Genomic DNA, 15,284 nt, shown 5'->3' with positions numbered 1-15,284 from the left:
GTTTGGCCTTCAAAGAGGTATATTCTTTGCTCTGAAAAGTGACACTTTTAGACAACTGAAAATGTTCTCCGAGCTCCATTTTTTCTAGCTCCGTTTTAAGCTTCTCAGAATGTGCCTCGATCCAGGTTCTCGTCAAGCAACACCTCAAGCGCCGCAATCTTCTAGAGCAAGCTTTGTAGTTTCAGGCATAGCACAGCAGGAACTGTACACAACAACAACAAAATGCTGGGCAGCAGCACTTGCGGCTCAACAAGAAGTAATAGTTGGAATATTGACAACAACCAACCTGCAAACAGAGCAGAAGTGAATCAGCAAGCGTTTCCTGTCGCCGCAAATGCTGCTACCAAATGAAGCCGGGGTGGCCGTCGATGTTCCTTTAAGACACCTCCTGGTGGTGACGAGAACAGCGCATGTGCAGTAGGCTGCACGCAGCGCAGACTCCGAAGGTTGCCTGTAGAGCCAACGCTCAGACGCACACGTGCAGGGGAGTGGCGCAGGCGCGCGTGGAACAGCCCACGGAGGCAGGCGAAGCAGCAGAATCCAACGATGTGCAGGCAACCAGACTGCAAACAGAGAAGAAGTGACTCAGCAAGTGTCTCCTGTCGCCGCAAATGCTGCTACCAAAAAATTAAAAAGTACCAGACCTGATGCTCTATATCTTCAAAAACCGTGTCACAAATCTAGGCTGGAGGAAATACAAAAGGTAGTATTTTTAAGACCTCATGAAACATGCCCTCTTGGTAAGAAACAATATTGCAACCAGTAACTCAGGCAGCACAGGACTGTTCGGCCTAAAACAGGCCGGTGTAATTTGGCCGGTGATTTTCTGTCCGGCCGTTTTCCGGCAGCCATGTTCGGCCCATGTCCAAATGTGGGCCTTTTGGCCGTATACGGCCGTACTCCCAAGGCTGTCCAACGGCCAGTGTCCGTCGGCCAGTCGACCGGCTTACGGCCATACGGCCAGATTCCAGCCGTAGGGCTCCGGCCAAGTACGGCCGCCGGAGGACAGCCGAGATACGGTCGTCGGACTCCAGCCGGACTAAAGCTGCCGGAAATACGGCCGTGCTACGGGCATTGGAGTTCAGCCACAGTACGCTAACTGTACTGAGGCCGGCCACTGCATGTCGCGCAAGCATATGACTCATTCGCGCAGTGCAGAAACAGCACAAACCCAGCATTTTGGGTCCAATGCAGCCACATCAAAGTGAGCTCGCGCGCAACCACCAGCCGTTAAGCTTTCAGCGCAGCCTTGCTTAATTACCAGCCTCAGTTGACAGCAAAATTCGTTTATTAAGCAGTGCTCACAAATTGTAGTTCCTTTAATTGCTGTGCCTCTTTTACTGCCGAACACAGAAAATATTCAGTTCTTTGTAGAGCTTGAATAGATGTATTGTCCAGGTCCTGATATCCTCTGTGGGGCGGCTTACCTGTATTAAACGGGGAGAGAGGAGGTGGAGGGGGGGGGGCGGCGGAGGGCGCATATTTTAGGGGGTTGAATTTCAGAGAGATAAATTTCGCCGCTTTTAGCCAATTTCTTTTAGGGCAATATTCCGGAACACTTTCATGCTATGACTACATAAACTATTTTATAACAGTTGCTTGACCAATTTTGATGTATATAAAACTGGTGTGAATGCCTTTACGAAGCGTTTTGGTTCTCAACAAAACACTCAGGAGCATTTAATATAACTCCTTCACAAAAAAGTATGTCCATTTTTTGCCCATTTTTTTTTCAAAGACATTTTCTACTCGATCAACTTTTCTGATGATCTTGCGCAGGGCTGATCCTAAGAAGGTAAGAACAGGTACTTTCATTTTCAATCTATGTTAATGTTGTTTTCATGAGTTACGTCCAGACCACTTAATAGTACAAAAGAACTTAATTTTCTTCTAATGTCATACTACGTTCCAAAAATTCTAGACGCGTTGCGAATGACGCCCTGCTTCAGCTGCTGCAGTTGTATCCCTCTGTATTCACGCAAGGAAAGGCGTAAAATTAGAGTTACATAATTTGTTTCAAACCAATAACATAGCAATGGTAGCATGCATATAGGTAACCTTGCATACTGTAACAAATAGGGCAATAAATATTTTATTGGTCAAGGTTGAATGCTCAAGGTCAAGGGTTCTCAACTATTCGGAGGCAGACTTGCGGCTCGGGAAGTTTATTTATTTTATATTTTTATTTATTTATTTATTTATTTATTTATTTATTTATTTATGTATTTATTTACTTATTTTTGTTCATTTATTTATTCATTGTTTTATTTATTTATTTATTTATTTATGTATTTATTTATTTATTTATTTATTTATTTATTTATTTATTTGATGCCTGCTTGCCTTTGCATGCATTACAGAAGGGAGATACATAACACTAAGCATTAAATATGAGACAAAATAACAAAATAATTCTACAAAGCGCGCTGCAAATCGTCAATATAAACAGTTATTGCAATCATACGTGGAAGATAATTACACTGCAGTATTGATGTAAATTAAAATGAATCGCGCAAGGCATCACCTTTACAGGAAAGTTAATAATTTGCTTTAAGCTAGCGGTCCCACTTTGCGATATGTAGAATGGCGCTTGGACATACTTATCCCCTTCTACTCCAGTTTTCGAATGATAGATATTACGAAAAAAGTTCAACCTGTGGTTTCGTCTGTGATCTTCCACGTCCTGCCATTTCAGTTTACTTTTACTTTCTCTCATGCTAAGTTGAGCGTGCCAATTACCTAATACGAATCGCACTGACATATTCTGTTTGTTTTCGATGGTATCAACCAGCTCTTTGGTGTAAGGATCCACGAAAACTCATGCGTACTCCAAGATTGAGCGCACATGAGTGAAATACGGTTGTTCTTTTCAGTTAGATGGAGGTTCACTGAAATTTCGTTTCAGAAAGCCAAAAACATATGCAGCCGTAACTTTTATGGTGTGAACCTGCCTATTTAACCTCTAACCACTCCCTAAATAAACTCCTAGGTAATTATATTCCTCGGCCGTTGTCAGAGCAGCATAATTTACGATATACTTATTCAATTGGAATGAAGGTTTTCTTGTAAAGGTGCCGTTAACACACTGTTTAACACCCAAAAACTTTTCTGAATCAGCACACCAGGATATTATTAAATTCGAATAAAGCTGCAGGTATACGGAATCACGTTCATTCGCTATAGTCCGGTAAACTACACAGTACTTTTGAACAAAGCTATAGGGCCAATAGTAACAACAATGCAAAAACCGATTCATTCAGTTCATAGGATGAAATGTACTACGCAGAAGGTGATATGGAACACCATCTGTCACCCGGTTCCTTAAATTAGGGTGCACTGTCGGAAGATATGAGGAGTCGACTCCAGAGAGCCAACAAACCCCACCAAATCCACAGGGCACAGGTGACAAAGGGGGTGGCCGTCTGATGTGCGGCTTTCGCCGACCAGAGCGGCAAGAATGAGCAAGAGCCCTGAACGAAAAACAGCACAAAGACTTATATTTAGACAGGCAAGTTACAAACACAAGCCCGAGGTAACGGATCGATAATGACAGACAACTTAGCTATAATGACAGACAACTTAGAAGGAATTCAAATACAAGAAACAGTCCAATTAGACAAAATGATACAAACAGGAGCGCTAACAAATGAATATTACGAAGCGTAGCAGTTAACAAAAAAAGAAAACGAACAGTTCGATGCTTATGAGAGACAGAGTCCCAGTATATTCAGCGACCGGGCCGGACGATGCACCGCTGTCAGAGGCGATTCGGCTACCTGGGAAGCGCGGCTTCGTTGTAGGCCAGGCCGTCCGGGACGATCACGTTGATTCGAGGCCCGGCAGTACGTTGGAGTCCTCCAGGGTGCGGGTCGCCGATGGTGTGATGCACAAACTGACAGGTGCCGTTGTCACATCACAACTGCCAAACGTAGCTGGTTTGCTTAGGCGCGGCTTCTCTTTTTATAACCGTGCCGGCGCGGAGATGGAGAGCACAACACACAACGCACCCGCCGCCGTCAGCGAATAACTTCACTCTTCTCCCTTCTAGAATCATCGACGCTCTTTAGCACTGGCAAGGCCACGCGCACCTCCTCGAAATACTGGAAGCTTCGACGAAACCGGAGCGGCGGAGGTTTTATTTTTGTTGTTTTCTCGCCGGCGAGCCGGCGAGTGATCGTGTTACCGTCTCTTCGTTCGAGAAAGCTCCATATTGTCTCGGGGCAAATGGAACCGAACTGAATGAATCGAACGACTGCAAGAAGAATTAGGCGCTGTACAAATGAAATGAAAAATTTCTAAGGTACTTTTAGACGTCGTACGCTCGAGTTTGTGACACCATCATTTGCTTTTTTGCAGTCCAAGAATATACAGTCAACCACTTTAAGCTTATCTATTGCAAGAGCCAAATCGTACGTGAACTCAACAATCTGCGTTGAGCAAGAAAATCCTGACAAAATCCATGTTTCCTAGGATGCTGGCGATTATGTTTAGTCAAATGAGTCATATCCCAAGAGTAGCTGAGCTCACCTTCAAACATCGGAACTAAATTAACAGCTAGGCTTCGTCAGTGACAAGGCTCTGTTGTTATCGCAAATTTAAAGTAATTTTTTTTTCTAAATAGGCAGTCGTGAAATCCCATCAAGTAACATAGTGCAGGGCATGAAGTTGATCCTACCAATGCACGAGCGAGTCTCTTCTACGTTTATCACCAACAACATAGTGCAATATTTCTTGTCGCAGTTTAATTGTAAGGAGAATAACTTGCGCTTTTGCTCGCACTTGACTTTCTTTGGTGGGGAGTCCTTGACATGGTGGCGGTTTAACTCCTGCGTGGTGGCCGCTTGCTCGACGCTCTCGAAGGCCAGTTATTTTGGTGAACCATCTCCATCTCGGATCGGACATCTCTGCCGGGTCGATGTCTCCAATGCTCTCCATTTCTTGAGGGGGCGAATAGCCTCGAGCTGATGCGTCGACGAAGCCGGCGGCAGAGGCGTGGTAGCGGCGATGACTGGCGAGGCTTAGCTCACCCGTCGGTGTGGCACAGTCTTCTTGTGGCAATAAATGACATTTCGCTGGCCTAAAAGGTTCCCTGCTAACGTCCACTGAGTCCTTGCACCTTGCCCGTTCACCGAGAACACTCATTACTGTTTGACAAGCGATTTTCGTTCATTTAAAACGTAGAAACACGGAGCGGATGAAAAACGCGTCCCCGTCGTTCGGCTCACTAACGGCTTTTTCTCCCCCCAGGAAAAAAACCGGTCAGTCTCCTTTGTCTAAGCATGAATTCTCGGCGCCCAGGCGCGTGCCGTTGTTCGGCTGTATGGCGTTTGCCGAAAAAATGACGTATAACCAGATACCTTACGTAGGCCGGTCTCCTCTTGAACACCGGTTGCCAAATATTCTGTGGCCATTCGCTTGCCGTAATTCGGCCGAGGACAGCTAACCGAATGAAAAACGTATATTCTTGGGCCGTACGTCGGCCGGTATCCTTCATAACACTGGTTGCCGGATATTCTACCGCCGGACGCGCGGTTCACCGTTGAAACAACGAGTGCACGGCAGCCGCGCTCCGGCCGGTCTCCTTTCGAACACCAACTGCCGCAAGAATACGCATATTCTGTGGCCGGTCGCTTGCCGTGCTTCGGCTGATTACCGCTTCCCGAAGAAAAAACGGATGCCCTAAGGCCGTACTTCGGCCGTTCCCTTTCTCAACTTCGGCAGCCGTAAGAGAACTGAATATCTGGCAGCCAGTTAGCTGCCGTTGTGCGTCCGGACACGGGCGGACGGAAAAATACCGAAATGCTGGTTGCCGAATGTTGGCCGTTCAACGCATGATCAGTGGCTGCCAGAACCTGGATGCTGGCCGGACATGCCAGAAAGCGGCCATAGACGGGCCGGTCTTCGGGCACACTTTCTGTGCCGCCTGGGAGCGTCGTCCCGTTAAGACAAGCCGTATATTACACTCTTTTAGATCCAAAGCATCTCTTGCACGGGGCTATGTCCTGCGTCCGACCGTTGTCCGCACCTCTCCCGCTAAACTATTAAGTGCTAATGCACTTCTTAAGCGACCCTGAACCTGCGTCCACCGGCGATGCCCGCGCACGTGGAGATGGGCGCGCGCAGCCTGGCCGCTGACATGGCACATACCCACGTGGGGGATTGGCCAGGAATCTCCTCGTCTTCTTTGGCAACGGGGGGAGATGGGCGCGCGCTGCCTGGCCGCTGACATGGCACATACCCACGTGGGGGATTGGCCAAGAATCGGGCGTGAGAAGGGCTAATGCACCTGCTTAAAGGAGTACTGACACGAAATTTCAAAGCTGAGATCCGCTCTAGCAATCAAGTACAACGACAACACAAATAGGTGTCTGTGAATAAATGCATCTTTCTTTCTTTGAAGTTGTGTGTGTGTGTGTGATCTCTCTTTCGCGAACATAAGCGAACCGCGCAAATTAAACTCGTGCATTCGCACTTTCACATTCTTCCCCTCGGGGAAATGCGGGGAATTTTTTTTTAAAAAGAAATAGTTAGCGGCACCCGGTTTCAATCCCACGACTGTCTGGCCTCAACGGGAGGTACGTGGCGCTCTTCCCACTGCGCTACAAAACCGAGACAGGAGCAGGTCCTAAGAACGCGCGTTATGTCCTTGACTCTTTCAAACTACGTCAAGAAGCTACTGATACAACAAAGGCACGCGAAGCTGAACCTCAACGAAAACGGCGAACTGAAAACTTTAGAGGAGAATGTCGAATTTCCCGTGGAAAAGCTGTGGCGGGAAGCTCCACGCGCCTTGCAGCTCAACCAGAGAAGAGGACGAAGAGGGCGGGCAGCGGGGTAGCAGCGTGAGCACGCAATAAAAAAAGATCAGAACCAGGAGGCGTTCGATCAGGTAACGCCTGTGTCGGTCTCTTTGCTGTCTCTACATTTCTCTACATTTCTCTGTCTCTACATGAGGGTATAGGCTACGTTCCCATCCATGTTCCAATAAATGAAACAACATAACGGCAACACAATAAAACATACACGGAACCCCTATGATGCTTCGCATCCTCCTCATGGTTCGCCACGAGAAGATGGTGTCATTTTTGTGCGTATTACTTTGCCAAGCTGTGAGTCGCGCATTTAAAACTACCACAACCTGGGGTTATTATCAACAATTTTGGAACCACAGGACCAGTAGCGTTAACAAGATTTTGTATCATCACCGACTGTAGCAGCACTCTCATCTACTGGCTGTTCGCGCGCAGTTTTCTGGCTCGAGCTTCGATTCTTTTCAAAATGCTACCAAAACTGCCAGAATATACTCTCCACGAGTACGATTCAAACTTGAGGCTTTAAGACCGGCTTGTGTTTAAGTTAGACAGCTTTTTCACTCGGCCAATGGCGAACAACGCGTGAACGAGCAAAAATTCGGAAGAGAACCGGTTTGTATTTATAGCCATACGATCACGTCCAGCCCTAATAAATTTTAATTTACTCAGGGAGTTAACCTCCAACTTCATGTTGAATGATGCAGCAGTAAGTCACGGCCAAGGCTATTCAGCTAAACAACGTCATCCGCATTATTTGTTCCACGGAAACAATAAAACTGGGTGAAGGTAAAGCTCTACGGCGCAAAAAATCACTGTTGTTTGTTTGTAATTATTACCCTTAAAACAGGAAATTACAGGTTGATTGGAACTCTCGACTACTGCAATTTAGGTCAATAAATGTGTTCTTGCAGTGAACTCTCGCTTTAAGCTGTCGCTGATTTATATTATCAGGTCAGAAAGTCCACGTCAGAAAATTCGATCCAGGGCATATGAGTTAGACTTCATGAAGTTTTAGAAAAAATGTAGACTACTAGGACACAGTAAGGCTAAAATAAAAGAAGGAAAAGTGTACAAATACACAGTTCAGGTTAAGCATGGTTGCTTGAGCCTTTGCCACTCGCCAAGATATCCAAGAGACGTTTTCTTTAGTTTAGCCATGCGGGTCAGTCGTAACGGAGGTAAGACATAGCTGGCCCAGTTGCGTCAAAAAGTTTCTCATGGCACCGTGTTGTCGAAGTACCTTCCCCTTTACAAGCCTGCTCTACGCCGACGTGTTGAGCCGACAAGAGACCGCTATCATTGGCTTGGTATCATGATATAATTTCGTGCTTTCAGAAATTGAACCCAACAAAAGTCGCCCGTGTATGTATTTTGCTTTGCTCCAGATACCCCCGAATAAAGTGGCTATAAATTCCAATAGTTTGTATTTTAAGGCTGCATAATTTCATATCGCAGCAATTTTTTTCAACATGTATTTTCGCCGTTTGAAGCCAGTTACCAAAGCTCAAAGATCTTGTAGCAATATGTTTCTTTCATTCCAGGTACAGAAAGCAAACTGTTGTGATGTGGCTTTTATATTCTCACCGTACTTTCTTATTTCCTTCTATTTGTGGCAAAATTACCCTTTTTGCTGACCATAAAAATTGCTATCCTCGACGTCGCCATAGCTCGGCAAAAACACAAATTAAAGCTGTTTCTTATGTGCAAATCGGTGATGGTTTATTGTGCCATAAAACGCTTGCTAACCTTCCTAAATGTCTTGTTTTGTATTATTACATTCTGCGTTCTTTTTCCGTTATTGTTGAGGTAATTGCTGCCGTCCTGTTTTTTTTCACATTCAGGCTTGCTTTAGCAGAAGATGGTGCTTGTTAGAAGAGGAGCGGTTGGCGCTGGAGTGTAATACTGAGCCCCAGTGGTTCAAAGAACAGCTCAGAGCCTTTGGCCAGCACGTAACATGTGGCATAGAAGGGTGAGGGCGCAATCCTGTCACCCTTTCAGCAAAATATAAAAATAAAGAATCCTGAGAAGTAAGGCACTGCGAGTGTAAGCACCAAGCTGCAACTTCAGCATTATCGATGTTTTGGGCTACATGTACATGCAGTCAAATCTCGTTATTTCGAAGTCAAGTGACCCATACCTTTGTTGTAAGTAGTAAGTTAAAATAACCAAATCCTATTGAATTGAGGCGTTACATGCAGCTGCACATGTACAAGAACCAGTACTTTTGCCACAACTGAACCATAACTCAAACCGTTGTTTTTAATCCTGCTGTGCCCGCACTAAATCTGAACAAAGAAATAAATAACGGGTACCATGTCGACACCTTCAAATCTAGTTCTGTCTAGATCCATCCGTTGCCAAGCTGCCCACTTCTATATTCGAAACAACCTCCCATACCGCCGCAACTACTTGTATGACGGTCGGAAGTGGTTGCTAGTGGTTCCACGTACCTTACGAAAAAAGGTGTGTTTCTCCCACCATGCTTGCATGATCTTCGGATTATTTATTCACGCATTCTTCTTCGTGCTTGTTGAGCAGAGCATATGGGGCTGCGTAAGTGATGCGGGAAACAATGAAGGCCTGCACGAGACGTAGCGCCGCATGCTCCCCAAAGCCGCGCCTCAACATCCAATTTTGGCACTGCATCCCACATGCCATTACATCCAATAGGCCACCACATCCAGCGAGCAGCTACATCCAACAATCAGTTACATCCAAACGTATGTCAGCACATCCATCGTGCCATTAACTCCAACGTGCCAACACATCCAACGTTGGATGTAATCAATCTAAATCAAGAAAACCTTGAAACCTACGCACATAGTGACATGTTTTTGTTGATGAGACATATATACACAGATATACCTGAGTACTTGCAAAACTGGGCAAATTAGAGTTTAAGAATATGTAAACTTTATACCAGTTCCCGAAGAAAAAGGTTCGACCATCTGCCGTCGATAACAGGCAATCAACACATTCACCGCGTTTCTCCTCCACGCAGCATCCATTTTTTTCACATTTGACTCACTTTCCCTTTCAGATTGGTCACAGCACTTTGAAGCCTCTCTTAGTCGTTACAACAGGAGGACAGGTATGCACACCAGCGTTGAAATGATGGGCTACTGCTGGTGCCGCGGGCAGAGTCCAAAGCTGAGAAAAGAAAATTCCAGTCTCGGAAGCCTGCAAGCCATATGAGGCAGCGACATTCCCTGTTCCGCGCTGCGACTGTAGTGGGCAGGTGGGGTCCCGAACTTGCTGCACTGCGCCAGGCCCAAGGCCAACAGCCAAATGAGTATACGTGCTGAGTTTCAAAACTTTTTGAGTAAGGTCGCTAACCTGTAAAATCAAATACTCGCTCACGCGACCCTCAAACAGGTGCACGCTCGCTCAGGTGTTTGCTGTTTACTACAATGATGTGGTTCGAGCACCGCAAATAATTGTTTTTTCTAATATGGATAAAAAACAAAAATTTCCATGTGTTGAGACCTCAACGCACGCTAATGATCCCCATGTAATATATATTGGTTTGCTTGGCTTGAATTATACGTTGTGCTGCATAGCATAGCCATAGCTTCGGTGCGTCAACCACGCCAGTATTTATGGTTAAATGTGTTTCTATGGGAAATTAGTAATAAAATAGCCACAACGTCGAGTTGGCGCAAGAAGAATTTCTGCTCTTCTCTTGCTTCCTTGACCCATCGCGAAAACATACCATCAGAATGTAGAACTTGCTTTATGCATCCCTTCGGTTTTCAGCGTTCACAAATTAACATTGCATCACGCCGAAGACAGTGAGCGCTTTGATTCCCCGTAAATTCTCAAGTGTTTGAGGCCGCGTCGAGCGCAGAGGTTTGTGCGTTTTTAACGCATATGGTGATAATAGATACAGGCGAGAAAACGGTTAGTGTATGGTACGCACTTGATCATTTTTATAAGAAACTATCCCCCCACCTTGCTCGCACTACGCATTTTGTTTTGGTAGACAAAACAGCGATGAAGTAAATGCCACGTTCGTTAAGGCAGGTCAGTTTTCCAATGTCCTATTTGCACAGTGCCCATTTGTTATGATTGTTCATCTGTTCTGTCGTTTTCAACGACGCCTTGTTCTTGAAGACTCACGTAACTGATTTGTCTAGCGTACTACTCTGCAGCTCCTCCTACTCATTGGGGAGGGGTATTACTGCAGTGGAAGATTTTGTGCTTCAAGCATCCTGGGTCGTGCTCACGCGTACTATCACACTTGCAGTTTGTAATAGCCTTATCGGTTGTAACCGTGAACAAGCCGAAAAAAACAGGGTGGTGGTCAGGCTGAACGGCGACGTATTGATGGGGACTCACACATCCCTAAACACTATCACAAAGTCTGTTCCAGTGATCACAGGAATAAATAGTGACTAAGCGCTGAAGAAAACTGACTTGACACAAGCCTTTGACCGACACCCTCGAGATGGCGGCTGGTAGCAAGGTATGCCAAACAGTCTATTTCATAGCTAGCGTTCAAATCAGTGATACATTCCTTTTTCATAATATGGGGACCTTTATTACTTGAACGCGTTCCCTGACAACGGTCTGAGCTGAAAGCAGCTAGGGCGCCCTAACTTTAGGGTATTTTTGTAATAGAGATGATGGGCGATTCCGTAGAGGATATCGCGATTTCAACAAAACATTTACAGTAGCATAGCTCGTCTATGCACGATATACGTAGCGCGAGCTACGTAGCGTTCATCTGGCTATTCTTAGCTTTCGTGGTTGTCTAGGAGAAGCTTGATTATAATTCTTACTGTTGTTTCAATGATACACACATTATATACGCATTATGTGACATATGTATATCATTTTTCCTCAACGTCTGGCTGAGAAGCGCTATGAATGAAAGGGGCTATCAAGCTGCTCGGGCGCAGCTTCAGACTCGGTACTGTGCAAGGGATCAGCACAGCTAAGCATGCACCAGCGCCAGTGCATCATCCGTGGCAATGACGTCACTCCTGTGGAATGCGCAGACCGGCAATGTGTAAAAGGGGGCGGCTCCGGCGCGCCATCTGTGCGCCGTGTGACATCAATGCTCCTCGCGCATGTGCTGCACGGCTGTCCAGGAGCCACGCGAAACTGCTCAACCTCGGCGAGTGTAGCTCAGGGTACAAAAAAATGACGTGCGGCCGAAACCATATTCCTAAGACAGTCTTGGTCATTGGTAATGGCTATGCGCACTCGTTAGAGGACAGCTAGAGCGCTGGGAAGAAACATTGCTGGTACGTAGTCACACCAGGTGGCCCATTTTTCTTAATATCTAGCTGCATTATTAGCTGTTATTTTATTCAATTTTTATAATGGTTGTATTTGAAAAGCAGTGTTTTGAATTCATGAAAATTGTTATTAGTTCTTATTCTCTTTCATATTACAAAACACGTTTCGCATTTGGGTGATAATTTAACTCACCAAAGGGTTAGCCAGGTTGTTGAAGTATGCGCACCCTTCGTGAACCGGTTCTCGTTGTTATTTACCCGAACGGGAACTCAGCCATAACGATAAAAATGCACGCTAACCCAAACCATAGCCACACAGGCCTCCTTTTTCGGTTCGTCAAACTGGCAATTTGATTACAAATAACTTCAGACATATCATTAGGACAAGTAGTCGTTTATGCGTGTCTGCACAAGTTTTTCCCGCAATTAATCAATAAGCAAGTCTTGGTGGTCGTTTGCAAGCTCGAAATGTATATCCACATTTGGCCGGCAAGAGAGCCGCAAAGTGCCGCGTCAATGTTACTTCAGTTGCAGTCGGCGAAGTTGAGCCGCAAGGTGCAATTAATGAGAACAGAATTGTCCTCACAAGTACCGTGTTCAGGGAACGTACGCCGTATGACCTCAGCGTTGGTGACAACACCACAGGTCAGTACACAAGCATGCGAATTGATAATAGCTGAAAATGTCACGCCGTCCAAAGGAGCAGTACCGCTCCTTTGCATATGTAGCTATCATCCAACGAAATCTGCACCGTCAGAACATATAAATGATCCGCATCACCACTGGCCGTGGGTTCGCCGAAACCACATCTCCGACAACAATTGCTGATGGTGTCCAAGCAACTGGAAGTCCAGGCACTTCGAAGGATTTCTATGCCACCGAAAAGGTCGACAGCATTTTTGTCTCGCTTTCGAAGCACAGCAGCATCCGTTCCACAATATGGCGTCTCTACTAGGTACTTACATTTCGAATAACGGTTGTATCTGTATACTGGTGCACAACTGCTGTATTTTTGAACATAGGCCTTGGATATCGCAATGTGCTGTGCTGTTGTCGATGAAGAGATGAATGTTGGGGACTTTCGCTGCACATATTTGTCGCAAGTATTCACCCTTACGGAATTATCCAAGATCATCGACGACTTCTTGTGAGCTACTAAAAAGACTGGTAAGGACTTCACGTCTTTAAAAGAGCCAGTTTTGGCGGAAATATTTGTTACTGCCACCGGCAATGCTCTGTGAGAGTCGCGTTTGCACACGCAGTCATCATCAGCCTCTCCTTCATGGTGGGCCACATGCAGAATTGTCGCCTTGAAATGTGATCGGCCTTTAGGGGAGCAGTTTATATTTGATTGCTGCTTCATAGTTATTACGTATTCAAGTGAGTATGGAGCAACGGGAAGCTTCAGCTCACAAGAAAGCCTTTCTGCGCAAGCTTTGTCTGGTAGGGATGGTATCACCCATCTTGAAGGTGGGCAAGCCAGGAATGAAGCCACCTTTTTACCAGCCAATGTCTGTCATGTTGCTGGCCGGGAAGCTCATGAAAAGCACTGTCCTGGCCCACCTGCAGTAGATAGCCGACCAGCGTGGTGTCTTCCCAGAGCAGCAGGTTTGCTTGAGGCGGCACCGCGTCCCTGCTCACGAAGTGGGGGACGTCGTCTCCATGCTGGATCAGGTGCGCCACGAAAAGAAGGTAACCTACCTCGGCTTCCTTCACATCAGCTCGGCGTTCGACTGCATCACACACACTACCATCCTGGAATCTTTGGACTGCATGGGCGTCGTGGGGCACCTAAGAAGCTATATACAGGCGTTTCTGGCTGACCGGAACTGTCGGGTAAAGGTCGGCTGGGCGACCAGTAGCCCACGAGACGTCCGCTCTGGGGTTCCCAAGGGGAGCGTGCAGAGCCTGTTCCTGTACAACTTTTTGCTGGCTCCCCTGCGGGGCTGCATCCCCGCTGGGCTCCGGTATCCAGTTGGAGTTGGAGTCAACCCAGACGACATCTTCATCTGGACGCATTTGCCAACAAAACAGCTGTCCAAGGTGAAGCCGTGCCTCCAGGAGGTGCTGGGGACGGTCGCAGACTTCCTGACAAGCCGTGGCCTGGAGCTGTTCGAGGACAAGACAAACGCAATTATGTACCACCCGCGTGGGTACCAGGTACACCGGACAACACCCCCGTCAACCTGTACGGCCAGCCGCTGCCTTGGTGCATCAGGATGAAATACCTAGGCATCCTCACTGACTTCTGGCTGACCTAGACACCAGCGAGGAGGGCACTCCAGCAGCGTACGGTGGGAGCCCAGCGGGGCGTATGGAGGCTGCTGGCACTCCGTAACCCTGCGAGTGTTTCATGAAATGGAGTCCTCAGCCGTCCTGCATGCTGTGCCACTGGTACCCCTACAGCCACAGTGGTGGAAGAAGGTGTAGATGGACCAGCGCCGGGCCATACGCCTCTGCCTGGGCCTGCCGAGCACGTCCGCGTCTGCGGCGACATACACACAGGCCGGCACCTGGACCATTCATATGCTGGCCCTGCAAACAGGGTGATACCACATCCACCGGATCCATACCACACCGGACGGGGAAGCCTTTCTGAAGCGCTACCGCACCCGCCCCTAGTCGCAGATGCACATGCTGGCGTCCATCTAGACAGTCTCGAAGCTGCGGCAGCTCCCCCAACTCGAGACACAACCACCTGGCACCGGGCACCGGGCGGACACCAACCTAAGCTATCCATCAGGAATTTGCTGTCCTGCTGTAAGACGAGACGGCTGGCCTCCTGCAGCACTACACAGACTGCTCCAGGCGACCGTCACTGGGCAGAGCTGGAGCCCCCCGGACGGCAATGGAGCTCGGCAGCAGTCGTATGTGCTGCCTGGTATTCCCCAACCCCTCCACCCATACAGAGCTCGCCGAGCTGCACCTTGCTGCAGACCTGCTCCTGGATAAGGCCAACCAGTTTCAGTGGGCCTTCATCTTCGCCGACTCCCGGCACGCCTTCTTGGGACTACGAGTTGTGGACCAGCCATCGAACTCCAGTGGCTACGTGGAGCAGGATCAACATTTGGGCGAGTTGGTGCTGGTTATGCATCATCTTGACAAAACAGCGTAAAAAACGGGGACACTAGGAGAGAAAGACGACAGGACGACGCTGTACTCACAACTATTTCTTAATAAACTGCAACACGCATACATATACTATGTCCCCAAAACCCACGTGCGCTCA

The sequence above is a fragment of the Haemaphysalis longicornis genome, unplaced genomic scaffold (genome assembly GCF_048455015.1).
Source record: "Haemaphysalis longicornis isolate Haplotype H1 unplaced genomic scaffold, Haemaphysalis longicornis Haplotype H1 scaffold_11, whole genome shotgun sequence".
Classification (NCBI taxonomy): Eukaryota; Metazoa; Arthropoda; class Arachnida; order Ixodida; family Ixodidae; genus Haemaphysalis; species Haemaphysalis longicornis.
Note: the sequence above shows the minus strand (reverse complement) of the source record.